The following is a 17238-nucleotide window of genomic DNA, read 5'->3' as shown; positions in this document are numbered from 1 at the left end:
CATTCCAATTGTCTGTCAGGCTGGCATCTATCCATATATACTGATTCCACATCTGCTTTCCACAACTGCTTTCTCCAGTTGATGCAATACTTATCACCAAACTTCAAAGGCACAGTCCTTTGGGAGTTCCCTCTTCCTTGACTACAAAGTATGACGTCCTGCCAGATCATGGAGGGAAGCATGTAGTCAGTGGCTCTGTGTAAGTCCTATTTTCTCTCTCTCTCTTTCTCTCTCTTTCTCTCTTTCTCTCTCTCTCTCTCTCTCTCTCTCTCTCTCTCTCTCTCTCTCTCTCTCTCTCTCTGCAACTAAATTATTGAACTTTCGGTAAATATGCCAGCCCTAAATCCTCCACTCTCATCAAATAAAACCCAGCTTTTTTTAAGTTTTTCTGTTCATCTTGCCCCTGTACAGACTAAAGATTTTCTTGGAATGATCCACAGTCCACATTCAGTATCCAAAGACCTTGCAACCTTCCCTCCTAGTGAACCTAGGATATCCAGAGGAACAGTGCAGCCTGGGCTTTATTGAATTAAACTTCCTTAATATTCTTTCAATATTCCATACAGGCAAACTCATCTCAGAGAAATACTACCCTCTGACATTAATATTCTATGTTAAAAGATTATGCTTTGCACCAAAGTCATCTTGTACATATACCAGCACACAAAAATAGCCATCTTTGTCAAATTCTGTGGCCATGCTATCCCAGACCCTCATTTTCTGAGCTGCCATCATGCCTGAAATTAATTTAAGAGCTCCCCACCCCCCTTTTCACAGAGTGGCAGCAAATATCCAATTCAATTTGCTTTCACCCAAGATTTCCCAGGAGCCAGGCCGAATGAGATAATCAATGATGATTATAGGGCTTGGCCTGCCTCACTGAGCCCAAGTGTTAAAAGTAGGGAAAATTTCTACTTTGGTGCTCACCCAAGTCAGGTGCTAATTCGGGCAGATCCATTACTTTTCTCAGCGGCTGTAAACCATCTGTGCTGCAATAATCACACTGGGTAGGTAGAGGCGATTCATCTTCCCACCTAAGAAAAGAGAATTCATTTTTTGTTTCTCCTCCCAACCCGAACAACAACAAAAAATGTATAGAGCATCTAGAGCAAAAATAAGTGGGCTGTTCGAACTGATGATGCTGAAGAGATTTAATTTAGACAAGCTAAACTGGCTTTCTCTCAGCAAGAGACTAGTCAATACCTCTGCCACTAATTGAATCCCAAGAAAGTATGATATTACTTGTTGCTGCCATTTTAACTCTGAGAGAACTGTTTTCTGCTTGGATAACTGGTTAGAAGGATTGACACCTTATAAAATAAAATAGAGAGAAAAGAATAAAGGGGGACAAAAAAAACCTTTAGAAGCTTTGGTGTTCCTAGTCAATCTACTTTTTGCCTGCTACTATTGTCTTATCTGGCTGAAGATAGGACACTACTAGACTTGCCTCACTTTTACAAAGGCTGTGAACTAAAGTGAGGATGTAATTTTGAGTTAGTTACCTACTGCCATGTACCAAACATGACCTATTACATAGCAGCTAAAAAGTATAATTTATTGTATTTTATTTATTATTGTTCCTATTAGTCAAGAATTAGGAGTTCTAGGTCAAGTTATTTTTTACTTCAGGGTCTTTCATCAAATTGTCCATAGGGTGTCAACCAGGGCTGCCTGTCATCTCTAGAATTGATTCTCTAGAACAGTGAGCCTCTAAGTGCTTTCATTTGAATGTAGGCAGGAGGCCTCAGAAGATAGGCCAGTGGAAACAACAAGCACTGGGGCTGCCTCACAACAGGAAAATAATCACAAGAATTTGAAGATGAAAGTTGGTCATTTAATAACCTCCTCTCTGAAGGGAAGTCCCATTATTACAAAAGCCTGAATACAAGGAGACAGAACCATTAGAGACATCCTCAAACACAGTTCTAACAGAGTGGAGTGCTACTCCCTTGGAGAGGCTATCAGAGCATGAAAATGGAGGGAGTTTTCCTATTAGATATAGAATTCAACCAAGTCTGAAGGAAAACTCCAATATAGTATATTCATTTTTGTGGTAGAATGTTATCTTTGACTCCAGGTAAGGAGAGAGAAAGTATCTACAAGTACATAAGATCAGTCAGGGTGTTCAAGGTAAAAATAAAAGCTAGCAGCAGCACCCACTTACCTCCAAAGTTCTAAGGGCACAATGAGCTGAGAATATGTGTGTTAACTTAAGTACTATCTTAATCCATTATCTAAAAACTGAAGAAAAATATGAGTAAAAGAGAAGAGACAAAGTTCCTAGACTCAAGAGTTGGGTGGTCAAGTCTCTCTGTGCAAGATGGTTATTGCCATGGTTCAGTGAATCATATCTCAATGTCTGCAGCCTATTTGCTGCTTTGGTCAAGCCAATAATTTGTAAAATTAGACAGTGGAATGTGTCCCCTGGAAAAGTATTTCCTGAGGCCAACATCTCATGAGCACTCCTGCTGTGAAGAAAATTAGTGTGAAAGACACCATGTTAGAAAGTTCCTGCTATGCTACCATTAGAGCAGGACCCAGTCTTAGCCAACATGGCCCTCCAGCTAGATGAAAGTTCAGAAGTATTTCCAGAGATAATAGCAGAAGAAAGTTATTAGCCTCTTTTTCTCATCAATTTTTCCTCTCATATCTGTCATTATTTTTGTCTCTATTTCTGTCTATCATTCTGTCTCTATTCAACTCAGTATTATCACCTGTCTCTCTCCATGTGTGTCCTTCCCTGTTTCTGTATATATCCATTTCCTTCTCAATTTGTGAAAGTAGTTAACTAACATAAATATTTAATGGTTTCTATATTCCCCCAAGCTCCTATTCACAGAATAAACAGCTGAAGTCACAACATAAAAATCTTTACTTTGGGCCCGGAGAGATAGCACAGCGGCGTTTGCCTTGCAAGCAGCCGATCCAGGACCAAAAGTGGTTGGTTCGAATCCCGGTGTCCCATATGGTCCTCCGTGCCTGCCAGGAGTTATTTCTGAGCAGACAGCCAGGAGTAACCCCTGAGCACCGCCGGGTGTGACCCCCCCAAAAAAATCTTCACTTTAAGAAAAGCGTTCTAAGAAATCACAAACCAAAGGCCTTTTCTAATCCAGGACTTCCCAGGAGTCCATAGGACATAGAATACAGAAGTACAGGAGGCTTCACCAACAGGTGAGCTAAGGGCATCCTTTGTGTGACTCAGGTATTCTTGGCTGCAATCACATCACCTCTCTGTATGCAGGGAAAGTGCTTCTGAGTGACAAGATTGCTACTGATAATTCCTTATCCAAGGTTTCTTGAGAGAACCTGGCTTCAATCAGTGTACAAAGTGAAAATGCACTGGGATCTAAGGACTGGCTGGCTTGCTACCCTAGTCCACTGATTGCTAGATGCCATGACTCCAGATGCAGTGTCAGTTGCTCTGGGGAAGCATCACCTGTCAGCCCCGCTCATCCCCATGGCCACATCTCTCTTGCTGCTTTCAGGAATATATCCACCTCTGGCTGGCTCCAGGTACCATTTTGCTATGCATCGTCATGATGTTCTTGATGAGCCCTTGCATGTGACACATAATAAACATGTTGTGAACTGCTGGTAATTTACTCACAAATATGTGTTGCTCTGTTAAGTGTAATTATTATTGAGTTACAGTGTTTACAACACAATAGTATTTAGCACTTTTTAGCACTATTTTTATTTAGCACTATTTATTTAACACTCTTCATGTAACAATTGCTCTTACAGTTCTTACAACACAAAATACTTACACTTTTTGGGCACATAGTCACTGCTACTTTACCTACCAAAGTGCCCCAAACCTCTACCCCTGTCCTCCTGTCTTTTTTAGTTTGCCCCTCCCCCTGACCACTTTTCTTCTGCCTTAAGAACTTCAGTTTATTGAGGGACCCCCGGCGTCCATGGTGAGTGCACTCTTTTAGGGCGCTCACACGTGGACGACCCGCAGACACCAGCCACCCTGCGCGCGACCCCCCTCCCATAGACTGCAGAGGCCAGCTGTGCCAACGGGGAGTAGGGACCCCCGGCGTCCATGGTGAGTGCACTCTTTTAGGGCGCTCACACGTGGACGACCCGCAGCCGCCAGCCACCCTGCGCGCGACCCCCCCCCATAGACTGCAGAGGCCAGCCGCGCCAACGGGGAGTAGGGACCCCCGGCGTCCATGGTGAGTGCACTCTTTTAGGGCGCTCACACGTGGACGACCCGCAGCCGCCAGCCACCCTGCGCGCGACCCCCCCCCATAGACTGCAGAGGCCAGCCGCGCCAACGGGGAGTAGGGACCCCCGGCGTCCATGGTGAGTGCACTCTTTTAGGGCGCTCACACGTGGACGACCCGCAGCCGCCAGCCACCCTGCGCGCGACCCCCCCCCCATAGACTGCAGAGGCCAGCCGCGCCAACGGGGAGTAGGGACCCCCCGGCGTCCATGGTGAGTGCACTCTTTTAGGGCGCTCACACGTGGACGACCCGCAGCCGCCAGCCACCCTGCGCGCGACCCCCCCCCATAGACTGCAGAGGCCAGCCGCGCCAACGGGGAGTAGGGACCCCCGGCGTCCATGGTGAGTGCACTCTTTTAGGGCGCTCACACGTGGACGACCCGCAGCCGCCAGCCACCCTGCGCGCGACCCCCCCCATAGACTGCAGAGGCCAGCCGCGCCAACGGGGAGTAGGGACCCCCGGCGTCCATGGTGAGTGCACTCTTTTAGGGCGCTCACACGTGGACGACCCGCAGCCGCCAGCCACCCTGCGCGCGACCCCCCCCCCCATAGACTGCAGAGGCCAGCCGCGCCAACGGGGAGTAGGGACCCCCGGCGTCCATGGTGAGTGCACTCTTTTAGGGCGCTCACACGTGGACGACCCGCAGCCGCCAGCCACCCTGCGTGCGACCCCCCCCCCATAGACTGCAGAGACCAGCCGCGCCAACCGGGGAGTAGGGACCCCAGGCGTCCAGGGTGAGTGCACTCTCCTAGGGCGCTCACAGGTGGACGACCCACAGCCGCCAGCCACCCTGCGCGCGACCCCCCCCCCATAGACTGCAGAGGCCAGCTGGTTGGCACAGAGACCACACCACCCGTTGCCTCAACTTCCAGGCCCCAGAGTTCATCCCACCTGACCCGAGCGTAGACTGGGGAGGACATTCCCTAGTACCTAGTGGGCCGGAGTCACCTGCCCAGCTGGGACAGGTGGGACGAATAGACTAGGTGAGCTTGGGCCTGCCCCCTGGACCTTTAGGTAACCTAGAGCAACCTAGCCCCGAGCCCCAGAGTGGACCGGAGACCCCCCCCCTAGGGCTGAGAGCAGCTACCGGGAGGGCTTGACTGGGGGAATTTCTTCCGCGGTAACTCGGAGGAGCAGAGCTTCATTGACCCCCAGATAAGGGAGGGAACAGAGAGTCAGGCTCAACAGCGCCCGCAACCAGTGTGGCCAGAAGCGGAACTACACCTGCTGACAGAAATTAAGAGGAAGACTGGCTTCCAAGTAGTAGAGGAGAGGAGAAAAAGGAGAGGAGAAACAGTGCCCCCCACCACTGTGGTCAGGAAAGGGCCAGTACTAGCTGCCAACAAAAGGGGAAAACAACTAACCAGGCCACATAAAGAGTACAGGAGGATCAAAACCTCAGCGAGTTCACCCAAAAGTCCCTCTAGAACCACCCTCAGGGAGGGAACCAACTCCCACACCACAGGGGATCAAAACAGGTGAAAATTAGAAGCACAGCACTCTAAAACACACCATTAAATACAAAGAAGTATGCGTAAATCAAGGAGATCACTAATATCTGGAGATATGGTGACAAACTCTTGCAAGCTTCCAAGTCCACCAAAACGCACAGATACACGCGATGAAGACCTAAAAGCAGCCATGAGGAAGGAAATGCAAGAATTAATAAAAGGAATGAGAGAAACCCTAGCTATCGAGTATAAGAAATCTATGGATGAACAAATCAGCCAAATTAAAGAAGAAATGTTAAAGAACATGAGAGATTCCATACAAAAAGAAGTGAAGGAATTAACAGACAAAGTAACAAGCCTTACAAGCAGAAACACAGAATTGGAGAAACACATTGAAGAACTCGAAGGAAAACTGCAAACAAAAAATGATCAAGAAACCAACAAAGAAATAAAAGGCAAAGCACTGGAAGGAAAGGTCCAGTATCTAATGAACAAGGACAAAAGAAACAACCTAAGAATTGTGGGTATACCAGAAGGGGAGGAAGTAGGGAAAGGGGAAGAACAAGTAGTCAGAGAGATAATAGCGGAGAACTTCCCCACCCTCTGGAAGGATACTGCAATGCCAATACAGGAAATAAAAAGAGTTCCCAATAAGATAGACCCCAATAAACAAACACCAAGACACATGGTAATCCAATTGGCAAAAAACAAAGAGAAAGAAGAACTCCTTAAAGCAATAAGGAAGAAAAGAAACCTCAAGTACCAAGGTAGGGACATAAGAATCAAACCAGATCGCCCATTTGAAATAATTCAAGCAAGAAGACAATGGAATGACATATTTAAACGACTGAATGAAAGAAATTTCCAACCTAGGGTCCAATACCCAGCAAAACTTACATTCATATGGGAGGATAGACTAAAAACATTCTCAAACAAGAACGAATTTGAACTATTTGTGCAAACAAAACCGATCCTAAACGACTTACTCAAAGACGAATTACACAATCCAAACCCCCGATTGTAACAAAAACCACCCTACACAACACAACTACACAACAATCCTCTCTCTCAATAATCTCCCTAAATGTTAACGGACTAAACTCTCCAATTAAAAGACACATAGTAGAGAACTGGATTAGGAAAAATAAACCGGACTTCTGCTGTCTGCAAGAAACACACCTACAGATGCAGGATAAGCACAGGCTTAGAATAAAAGGATGGAAAGTAATTATTTAGGCCAATGGAAAACAAAAAAGAGCAGGGACAGCAATTCTTATATCAGACCAAATTGCATTCAACCTCAAGAAAGTGATCAGAGACAAAGAGGGTCACTACTTACTGATCAGGGGAACATTAGATCAAGAAACACTAACCCTGGTCAATATCTATGCACCTAATGTAGAGCCAGCAAAATATGTGAGGCAACTACTGGCAAACCTGGAGAAACACATGAAGGGAAATGTGATAATAGCAGGGGACCTCAATACTCCACTATCACCACTGGACAGATCCACCAAACAGAAAAATAGCAAAGAAATAAGAGCTCTGAATGAAAAATTAGAAGATTTAGGGCTAATAGACTTATATAGAGCCCTCCACCCCCAGAAAGCAGAATACACATTCTTCTCAAGCCCACATGGAACCTTCTCCAGAATAGACCATATATTAGGATACAAAGCCAACCTATATAAGACCACAAAGGTAAGGATCATTAGAAGTACCCTCTCAGATCACTATGCCACAGAGCTCAAAATTGAGGTCAAGAAGAAGCAATGGAGAAAAACTAATACCTGGAGATTAAACAACATGCTGCTCAACAACAGCTGGATCAAAGAACAACTCAAGGAAGAAATAAAAAGATTCCTTGAGACAAATGACAATGAAGAGACAACATGTCAAAATTTATGGGACACAGCAAAAGCAGTAATTAGGGGGAAACTCATAGCAATACAGGCCTATGTCAAGAATCAGGAAAATAACAAAACCAACAGTTTAAAAGATCACCTCAAAGAATTGGAACATCAGCAACAGAGAAGTCCAACCACATCCAGAAGGCAAGAAATAATAAAAACCAGAGCAGAAATAAACAACATAGAAACCAAGAAAACAATACAAAAAATCAATGAGACCAGGAGTTGGTTTTTCGAAAAAATAAACAAGATAGACAAACCACTGGCAAAACTCACCAAAAAAAAGAGAGAAAACACCCAAATCAGTAGGATCACAAATGAAAGGGGAGAGATTACAACAGAACCCCAAGAAATACAACATATCATGAGATCATATTATGAACAACTATACTCAACTAGGCTAGAGAACCCAGTAGAAATCGATAGATTATTGGAAAAACACCCTCTTCCAAGACTGGAAAAGGAAGATCTAGAAATCCTAAACAGACCAATCACCTCAGAGGAAATTGAAGATGTAATTAAAAAACTCCCTAAGAACAAAAGCCCAGGCCCAGATGGATTTACAGGTGAATTCTATCAAACATTTCAAGAAGACTTACTACCACTTTTCCATAGGCTCTTCCAAACCATAGAAAAAACAGGAATCCTCCCCAACTCCTTTTATGAGGCTAATATCACACTCATTCCCAAAGAAGGCAAAGACACTACCAAAAAAGAAAACTACAGACCAATCTCACTAATGAACATAGATGCAAAGATACTCAATAAAATATTAGCAAACCGAATCCAGCACTTCATCAAAAAGATCATACATCATGATCAAGTGGGATTCATCCCAGGAATGCAAGGTTGGTTCAACATACGCAAATCAATCAACATTATACACCACATCAACAACATAAAAGACAAAAACCACATGATCATATCAATCGATGCAGAGAAGGCATTTGACAAAATCCAACATCCTTTCATGTTAAAGACACTCAGCAAAATAGGGTTAGAAGGAACCTTCCTCAAGATAGTTACAGCTATCTATGAAAAGCCTACAGCCAACATTATACTCAATGGTGAGAAACTAGAAGCATTCCCACTAAGATCAGGAACTAGGCAAGACTGTCCACTCTCTCCACTCTTATTCAATATAACCTTAGAAGTCCTAGCAATAGCAATCCGACAAGAGAAGGAAATCAAAGGAATTCAAATTGGGAAAGAGGAACACAAGCTATCTCTCTTTGCCGACGATATGATGATATACATCGAAAACCCTAAAGAGTCCACAGTAAAACTCCTAGAAACAATTAACCAATACAGCAAAGTGGCTGGTTACAAAGTCAATACACAAAAGACAGTAGCGTTTCTATATACAAACAATGAAGTTGAGGAGAGAGAGATTAAAAATACAATTCCATTTAAGATAGTATCAAAAAATATCAAGTATCTAGGAATCAACCTTACAAGAGAAGTGAAAGACCTATACCAGGGAAACTTCAAAACACTCCAGAAAGAAATTGAAGATGATCTAAAGAAATGGAAGAACATCCCATGCTCATGGATAGGTAGAATTAACATAATCAAAATGACTATCCTACCCAAACTCCTATATAGATTTAATGCAATCCCTATCCAAATCCAGACACAATTCTTTAAAGAATTAGAACAAGCATTCACAAAATTCATCTGGAACCACAAAAGACCCAGGATAGCCAAACAAATACTGAAAAACAAGAAGCTGGGAGGCATCTCCTTACCTAACTTGAAACTATACTATAAAGCCATAGTAATCAAAACAGCATGGTACTGGAACAGAGACAGGACATCAGACCAGTGGGTCAGAACAGAATTCCCAGACATAAACCCCCAGGTATATAGCCAACTAATATTTGATAAAAGAGGCAAGAATCTGAAATGGAACAAAGAAAGCCTATTCAACAAATGGTGTTGGTACAACTGGAAAACCACATGTACGAAAGTGAAAATCAACCCATACCTTACTCCTTATACAAAAATCAACTCAAAGTGGATCAAAGACCTTGAAATCAGACCCGAATCCATAAAGTTTATTGAGAATAAAATAGGCAGAACACTCAAAGACCTATATATCAAAAAGGTCTTTGAGAATGGAGCACCAATGGCAAGAACGTTAGCATCAAATATAAACAAATGGGACTACATCAAACTAAAAAGCTTCTGCATGGCAAAAGAAACCCTGCTTAACGCAAGAAGACAGCTAACAGAATGGGAAAAAATCTTTTCACTCGACATATCAGATAAAGGGCTGATATCTAGAACATACAAAGCACTCAGAAAGCTGAGCCCCCCAAAACCAAACAAAGCTATAAAAAAATGGGGAGACGAAATGAATAGACACTTCTCTGAGGAAGACAGAAGGATGGCCAACAAACACATGAAAACATGCTCACCTTCACTCATCATCAGGGAGATCCAAATCAAGACAACAATGAGATACCACCTTACACCAGTGAGGATGGCCCACATCAAAAATAATGGAAACAACCTTTGTTGGCGGGGATGCGGTATGAAAGGAACTCTCATCCACTGCTGGTGGGAATGTCCCCTAGTCCTACACCTATGGAGGAAAGTCTGGAGAGTGCTCAAAGAACTCAGAATTGAGCTGCCATTTGACCCAGCAATTGCCCTCCTAGGCATATACCCACAAGATGGAAGGACATTCATTCCAAAATACGTATGCACCCCACTATTTATCGCAGCACTCAGTATAATAGCCAAATCTTGGAACCAACCTAGGTGTCCAACAACGGATGAATGGATCATTAAGATGTGGTACATATACACAATGGAATATTACATGGCAGTTAGAAATGATACAATCACAGACTTTGCAGCAACGTGGATGGACCTAGATCATGTTATGTTAAACGAAGTAAGCCAGAAGACAAAAGATAAACACAGAATGGTAGCACTATTCTGAAACACCTAGAACATATATTTTATACACAACTAATACCTAACAATCATATAACAGGGTTTAACAGGGTAGAAACTCCGATCATTGTAATAGTCAACATATACGTGGGAGCAGTGTCCAAAATACATGAAAAAGGAACAATGCAAACTCTTGACTGCACATTATACCACAAGGAAAACAGCAACAACAAAAACAGCAACATGGAGAGAACAGGTATGTAACCAGACTCCTACAACAAAGGCCCACAATAATCCCTTAGAGATCGTAAACAGGAACACAAGTATAGAACACCGCGGGAAATCACGTAATGCAATGGCAACATACCATAACACTACGTTTTAATCCCTTTACCTTACTATATTTTAAAAATAACCTCTCAGCTTTTCTTTCCACAGGCGCCCTTAGATACAAAGGGCGGACAAACTAAGATGGCAATTCGGGATACCACACGAGATACCATACCTTGCTTGCACTATGAGACGGCCACGAGAAAACTCTTTAACATACACTTTATCTCTAGGTTAAACCTTCTTTTAGGAATCGAAGCACGTGACCAGTCAGACCACCAAAGCAGTACCTGCGATGTACAGACCTAAACTACAGGCTCTAGTCATCGAACACATTCAACCAAACCAGCATTCCCTTGCTATTCTCTCCTTTCTTCTCTCTATTTTTTTTCTCTTCTCTTTTCTTTTTCTCTTCTACTCTTCTCTTTACTTTTTTCCCTTTCTCTTCTCCCTTTCTACGGTATTTTCTCTTTTCTCTTCCTTCATACCCCTCCCATATACCTTCCCCTTTCTCCCCCCCGGAAATCCAACTATCCCTTCACCCCTCAATCCCATCCAGATCTCCCACCATATTAAAACTCTCCACCCTCAGTCCTTAATCTTTTAGGCATCAAGATCGACCTCCTACCCAATGAACCAGTACCCAGCACCCAGGCGAGGGGACACCCAACCGAACCCACACATCGTCTCCTGCAAGAAAAGACAGCCAACTCCCCTGTGGACACATGCTGTGAGACCCTCCCTACCAACTCCCCCTAACATGGACTGTTTCTTGAAACCGGACTTAGGTCCAATAGTATCCCCAATGCAAGAACTCTTCCAAGACCTCCCAGCTGCAAATTTTTACCAATCTGAAGGGGGGCAGGGGGTGTGATTGGAAGATGCCTGGGAACCCACACACCACAAGAAAAATCCAAAAGACAATGGGAAAACTGTACTTCCAACATAGGCATAAGACCTGTAATACACCAACTCTTTACCTGTTCTCTCCCAAATGCAAAGTAGTCTTTTGCACCACGTTGGTCCTTTAAAAACTTCGCTAACTCATTTTATTTTTTTTATTTTTTTTTAATTAACTTATTTATTTAAATGTTTGCCTTACATATACATTTGTGGGCACATACACTTTTATTTCCTTTTTTTTTTTTTTTTAATCGTCTTTGGGTATGTGACCTATCTCTGTTACCCACTCTGTCCACCCCAAATACTCCGACATATAATGGAGCACCACTTCCCCCTGCAAAGGCACACTAAATAAAGGGGAAATCTTACATATTTAAAAAAAAAAAGAGCTCTTATCTACTAGAGATAGGAACTCATAGTTGTTTACAATACAGGGTTATCTCCTACCTTGAAAATATGTCAAGTGGAATCAACTTAGACCTCAGGTGATTAGATACCATTCAACCAGCCTTGAACCCTGGATCCCAGACGTAGAAACGGCACAGCTCCTCACAACAGCTGTAAGAAACAATCTCCATCTGGGACAGCCTTATTACTGCAGGGTCAACAACAAGGGCCAGCTCTAACATGATATCTCGACAATGAGGAAAATGTGAACAACTTGACCTTAGAGCAGTTTAGCCTACCTCACCAGCTAACGACAAGACAAAACCAGAAGACGCGGCACCCTTTGGTAGGTCCAAAAGCCAAGATCGTGATTTACAGATGACTGGATACTAGAACCACGACCAGACTGTATACATCTTGGGACCAATAAAAAAGCCCTAGTCTAGGGTTTGAACTAAGACCTGCACAATAAGCATGATTCCCAGTCCCAAAGGTCCGGCAGAGACAATTGTAACGGAAAGGGGCTTCTGGAAGAACAAAGAAAGACGCTATCCTAGATGCCTTCCTAGGTTCAGCGCAAAGACCAAGATCACCAACCACAGAAGATGGATTAAAATGGCACTGAGGTAACAGAACCTCTAGATTCACAAAGACTGACTTCACCATAAGTCCCACCTCAGGATATGTACAGATACTGGGACTGCTAAACACAGAGCTCTGACGGTATCACACTGGACAGAGCAGAAGCCTTCCACACACCAAAAAAAAAAAAAAAAACCCACAACCTGGAGAGTAATGATCCTGAGCAAAGACTAGAGCTGATTCCATGACAGTATACTCCAAGGACGGAGAAACCCCATATCTTATAGGGCAAGTGAATTCCTTTTCGAATGACCCCAATATTTACTGTGCCAGGGCAGGAGGGAAAAAAAAAATACAAAAAACACAAAACCTTGGTTATGTATATATATATATATATATATCTTACCTTCATTTATTATTGTTATTATTATTTTTATTTACCTAGCTATTTTGGTCGATTCCTCAGTTTGGATGTGATTATTGAAATTGTTGGCCCCAATTATTCTTTTTTTTTTTTTCTTTTCTTTCTCTTCCTTTCTTTCTTTCGTTATGTGCTACGCCATGTTTCTTATTTCAAGACCACGGCGTGTTTTTTGTTTGTTTGTGTTTGTTTTTAGTTTGTTTTGGTTTGTTTTTTATCTGTTTTTTTTGTGGTGCTTACCGTTATAGCTGGAGTCCTCACTGGATATTTGACACTTCTTTTGGTACTGGTGGAGTGTTTCAACTTCTTTTTCTCCTTCATTTCCCAAATCGATGATGAGAACCTCTAGAAGGATTCTGCCCATTTTCGGGGTATTAAACTCTTACCCCGGTTTATTTATTTTCTCTTTTTCAGGCAAAACCACGCAACTTGAACTAGCTACCCCTGCCCCTACTTAGAGGGGGAAATAAGGGAGGCATCAAGACCAAACTGATGCAAGACTACTAAGTAGTTGGTTAGAGACAGAGGGGACCACATATTCTAGCCGCCCTGGGGGTGAGGGAAGAGGAAATGGGAGGTAAGACAGAAACGGGGGTGTAGGGAGGACAATTTGGGGATGGGAATCCCCCCTGATTTTATGTAAATATGTACCTAAAATATTATTGTCAACAATATGTAAGCCACTATGATCAAAATAAAAATTATATTAAAAAAAAAAAAAAAAGAACTTCAGTTTATTATCCAAAGATTTGTTTTCATTGTTCTCTTTATACTCATATTGTTTCTTGATTCCCTTTCTTTGTTTCTCTATACTCAGATATGAATTATATCATCCAGCATTTTCCTTCTTCCTCAGACTGACCTTGCTTCAAGTAATGCCTTCTTGTTTGTCCCACGCTGAAGCAATAGGCAAGATTTTATCTTTTATAGCTAAGAGTTTTCCATTAGTTTATATACTATACTTTCTTTTATTTTTCACTGGACAATTGTTTATATTTTCTAGATCCTGATGCTTATAAAAAGCTCAGAAAATATTATTTAAACTCCTATCAAAGAATGAGATAAATGGACCTTCAGAGTGCTTATATTCTAATCAGAGGTAATGTAAAACAAATAAAAACATTAATTATAATAAAAAGCATATAAAGACACTAAATCCTAATTTGGGGCAAAAAATAACCTTTACAGTTAGTACAACATGGGGATGACCATGTCATTCTTTGGAGTACACATTTTGTTCATTTTGTGCTACTCTCTCTCTCTCTCTCTCTTTCTCTCTCTCATCCTCCCTCATAAAACTATTTGACTTCAAAACAAACAGTACAAAAATGTCTGAGAAAGTAATAAGTGTTGTACAGAAAAAATGAAATACAGAAGTGGAATGAAGAGCAACAAATGTAATAGAAGCCAATATTTAAACAAAGATTTGAGGAGAAGGATTTCTTCAAGTATTTGGGGCACAGGAAACTAGGAGCACAAAAACCCTGAGGTAAAGTCTTCCTAGTTCACTTGAGAAACCACTGGGAAACCAGAGTGACTATAGCCCCGACCACAAAGGAGCACATTTCAAAGCATGAGATTGACCTAGGAATGGGCATTGGGGGGGGGGGGGTTAGTTTGTATGGGGCTTTGCAGGCAGATTTAGTATCTCTGCTTTAGGAGAAAGAATTCCCAGTATAGTCAGAAGAGACACTGCTCTGGGATTTTTGAATCAGAGAAATAATATGGCTCAATAATATCAGTGAATGATATGGTTTGATTTAAGTTTTAAAGTGATTAATTTGGTTATTCAAATGAGTTAACTTTCATAAAGAGAGAGACTGTGGAAGGGTGTCAGAGGTAGTGATAGTAAACTACAGGCAGAAGCCAATGGAGCCTTGGAACAGAAATGCCTAAACTCAGCTCTACTCTGAATAGGTTTGTTTGTTTGCATACTTGCTTTTTGGGCCACACCCAGATAAACTGAGGGCTTACTTCAGTCTCTGAATTGAGTTTCACTTATGGCAGTACTTAGGGAACCATATGGAGTGCTAAAGATTAAAACTGGGTCAACAGAGTGCAAGGCAAGTGCTCTACCTACTATGTGCCAATTTGGAATATTACTTTCTAACTGATTTGATGCAAAGTATGAAAAAGGGAGACGAGGATATTAGGTGAGAGATTAAGTTAATTGATTATCTACAATCCTTTCCAGTGCAAAAAGCAATTATTTTTCTAAACTACTATTTACACCTCATGGCTCACATCTCTTTTCCATTTTACTTTTGCTGTTTTTTTTTTTTTTCTTTTTGCAAACCATTTACCCCCAAGGCTCCATAAGACATCTCTTTCAAACAGTGAGCTCAAGTCCAGCAAGAAAGAAAGTTCACTTCTAGCTCAGCTCTTGGGAGCCCCAAGTTTCTGTCTAATTGAAAGAGAGCACAGCCAACAAAGACTGGCATGATTGCTCCATTACTGAGAATGATGGATATACTGGATGGGATTCCTACCTTGGAGAAGAAACCACTGCTGCCTATGGGCAGAGGCAAACATAACTATTCTTTCTGGAATGGAGCAGGAAGTCCTTTGGCTTTAGATATCAAATGAATGTATGTTCAGCTTTTGCTAAAACATCCAGAAAGCTTGTTTCTAGGTATCTCCCCAAAGCCCCAGCAGAGTCTTTCCTTGATGAGTCAGAACAGTTTGACTGTTGAGCTGTTTTATCTCTAAGGAAAACTCTCAATACACAGCAAAAGTATTAAAGTCTACTTAATGGCCCCACTGGGGTGATTCAAGGATCTATTCCTAAATCCTTCTCTTCTTACGAAGTATTGAATCACTGAGGCTTTCCAGATCTTTGGAATTCCCTCCATTGAGGCCAAGCCTTTAAAAAATACTTGAAGTTGTCCATGTAAATGTTTCAGGTCACCTGGGCCATTATGCCATGGAGATGAGAGAATCACACTCCACTTTTATATTTGTACATATCATTGTTCACTAATAACCTTTCTCTACATCCATGTAATAAAAAATAATCATATGCTCCTGATGCAAAGCATCATGGGGAACAAGAAGAGATTCTATTTTAATCCTACCCTTTGGTCAAGAACAGAACAGAAAACATTTAGAAATCACCAAAAAAAATTTTTTTTGAAAAGGGAGATGATGAAGGAGACTGAACAGACCGGATAACAATCTGATGATATAAAATTCTCCTGTCCTTCAACCAACATGTTACATTGATTATTCACTGTACCAACATTTGTTGAAATGCCATTAATCAAGTGCCAGCCACTTGACATGCATTATCTCATTTAATCTTCATGGTCATACTCTGAGATCAATTTTATTATTTTAGCTTTGTAGATGGGAAGCCTGAGGCTCACAGAAGTTAGATGACTTCTGAAGGTCAAGCTTTTGCAGAACAAGAAAGAATTGAAACCAAGGTCTACATATACATCCTATCTAGAAAAACTGGTTCTGTGCAAATTATAGCTGAATCATTCTTCTCCTGTTCTGTTAAATGTGTTATTTCCTCAGAACTTTCAGTTGGGCTCTCATGGAAGGACTCAGTTGGTTCCTTTTTTCTTTATATGGGTGAGGAAAGTAAATAACTAACTAGCCTCAGGCACACAGTTTGATGGTGAGGGGATGCAAAACCTCAATGAGCAAGATAATATCAAAAAACAGTATAGCTTTCAAAATCAAATTGCCCATCTGTGGTGCTAGCTGCCTGCTCTGTAATTAAGGTTCACTGACATTTGCTGTCAAGATAGACCCAATCTATTATTGTCTCTACAGGCTTGCTCTCACTTGCAGAAAGCTTTTTGCCTCTTTAGCCCATTCACAAGAGCAGGCCTGTAAATAAAGCTCGTGTAAGTATTGGGTCCTGAATGATTGTGAAGAGGAGGCAAATTGCTCTGGGATTCCCCTTTGAAGCCAGAGTGACCCTGATGTGATTTTCAGATGAGAACAAGAAGTGCAAGGGATTGCCCTGAGAGCTCTGGGAGAGAAACCAAAATACTAGAGGGTTGCTCCTACAGAAAACTCTAGTCTTCAAAAACTAACTTGACCTTATAGGACGTACCCTGTGGCACAGAGGGACTGACTTGCCACTTCCTTGCTCCATAAGGGTGATG

General features: G+C 42.1%; 1 pseudogene; it reads right to left on the bottom strand.

Moving 5' to 3' along the window:
- LOC126011805 (tRNA (adenine(37)-N6)-methyltransferase-like) overlaps positions 1–17238 on the bottom strand; it is a 63822-nt pseudogene that overhangs the window by 31428 nt on the left and 15156 nt on the right.

The sequence above is a fragment of the Suncus etruscus genome, chromosome 6 (assembly GCF_024139225.1).
Source record: "Suncus etruscus isolate mSunEtr1 chromosome 6, mSunEtr1.pri.cur, whole genome shotgun sequence".
Lineage (NCBI taxonomy): Eukaryota > Metazoa > Chordata > Mammalia > Eulipotyphla > Soricidae > Suncus > Suncus etruscus.
Note: the sequence above shows the minus strand (reverse complement) of the source record. Positions and strands in the feature narration are given on the sequence as shown.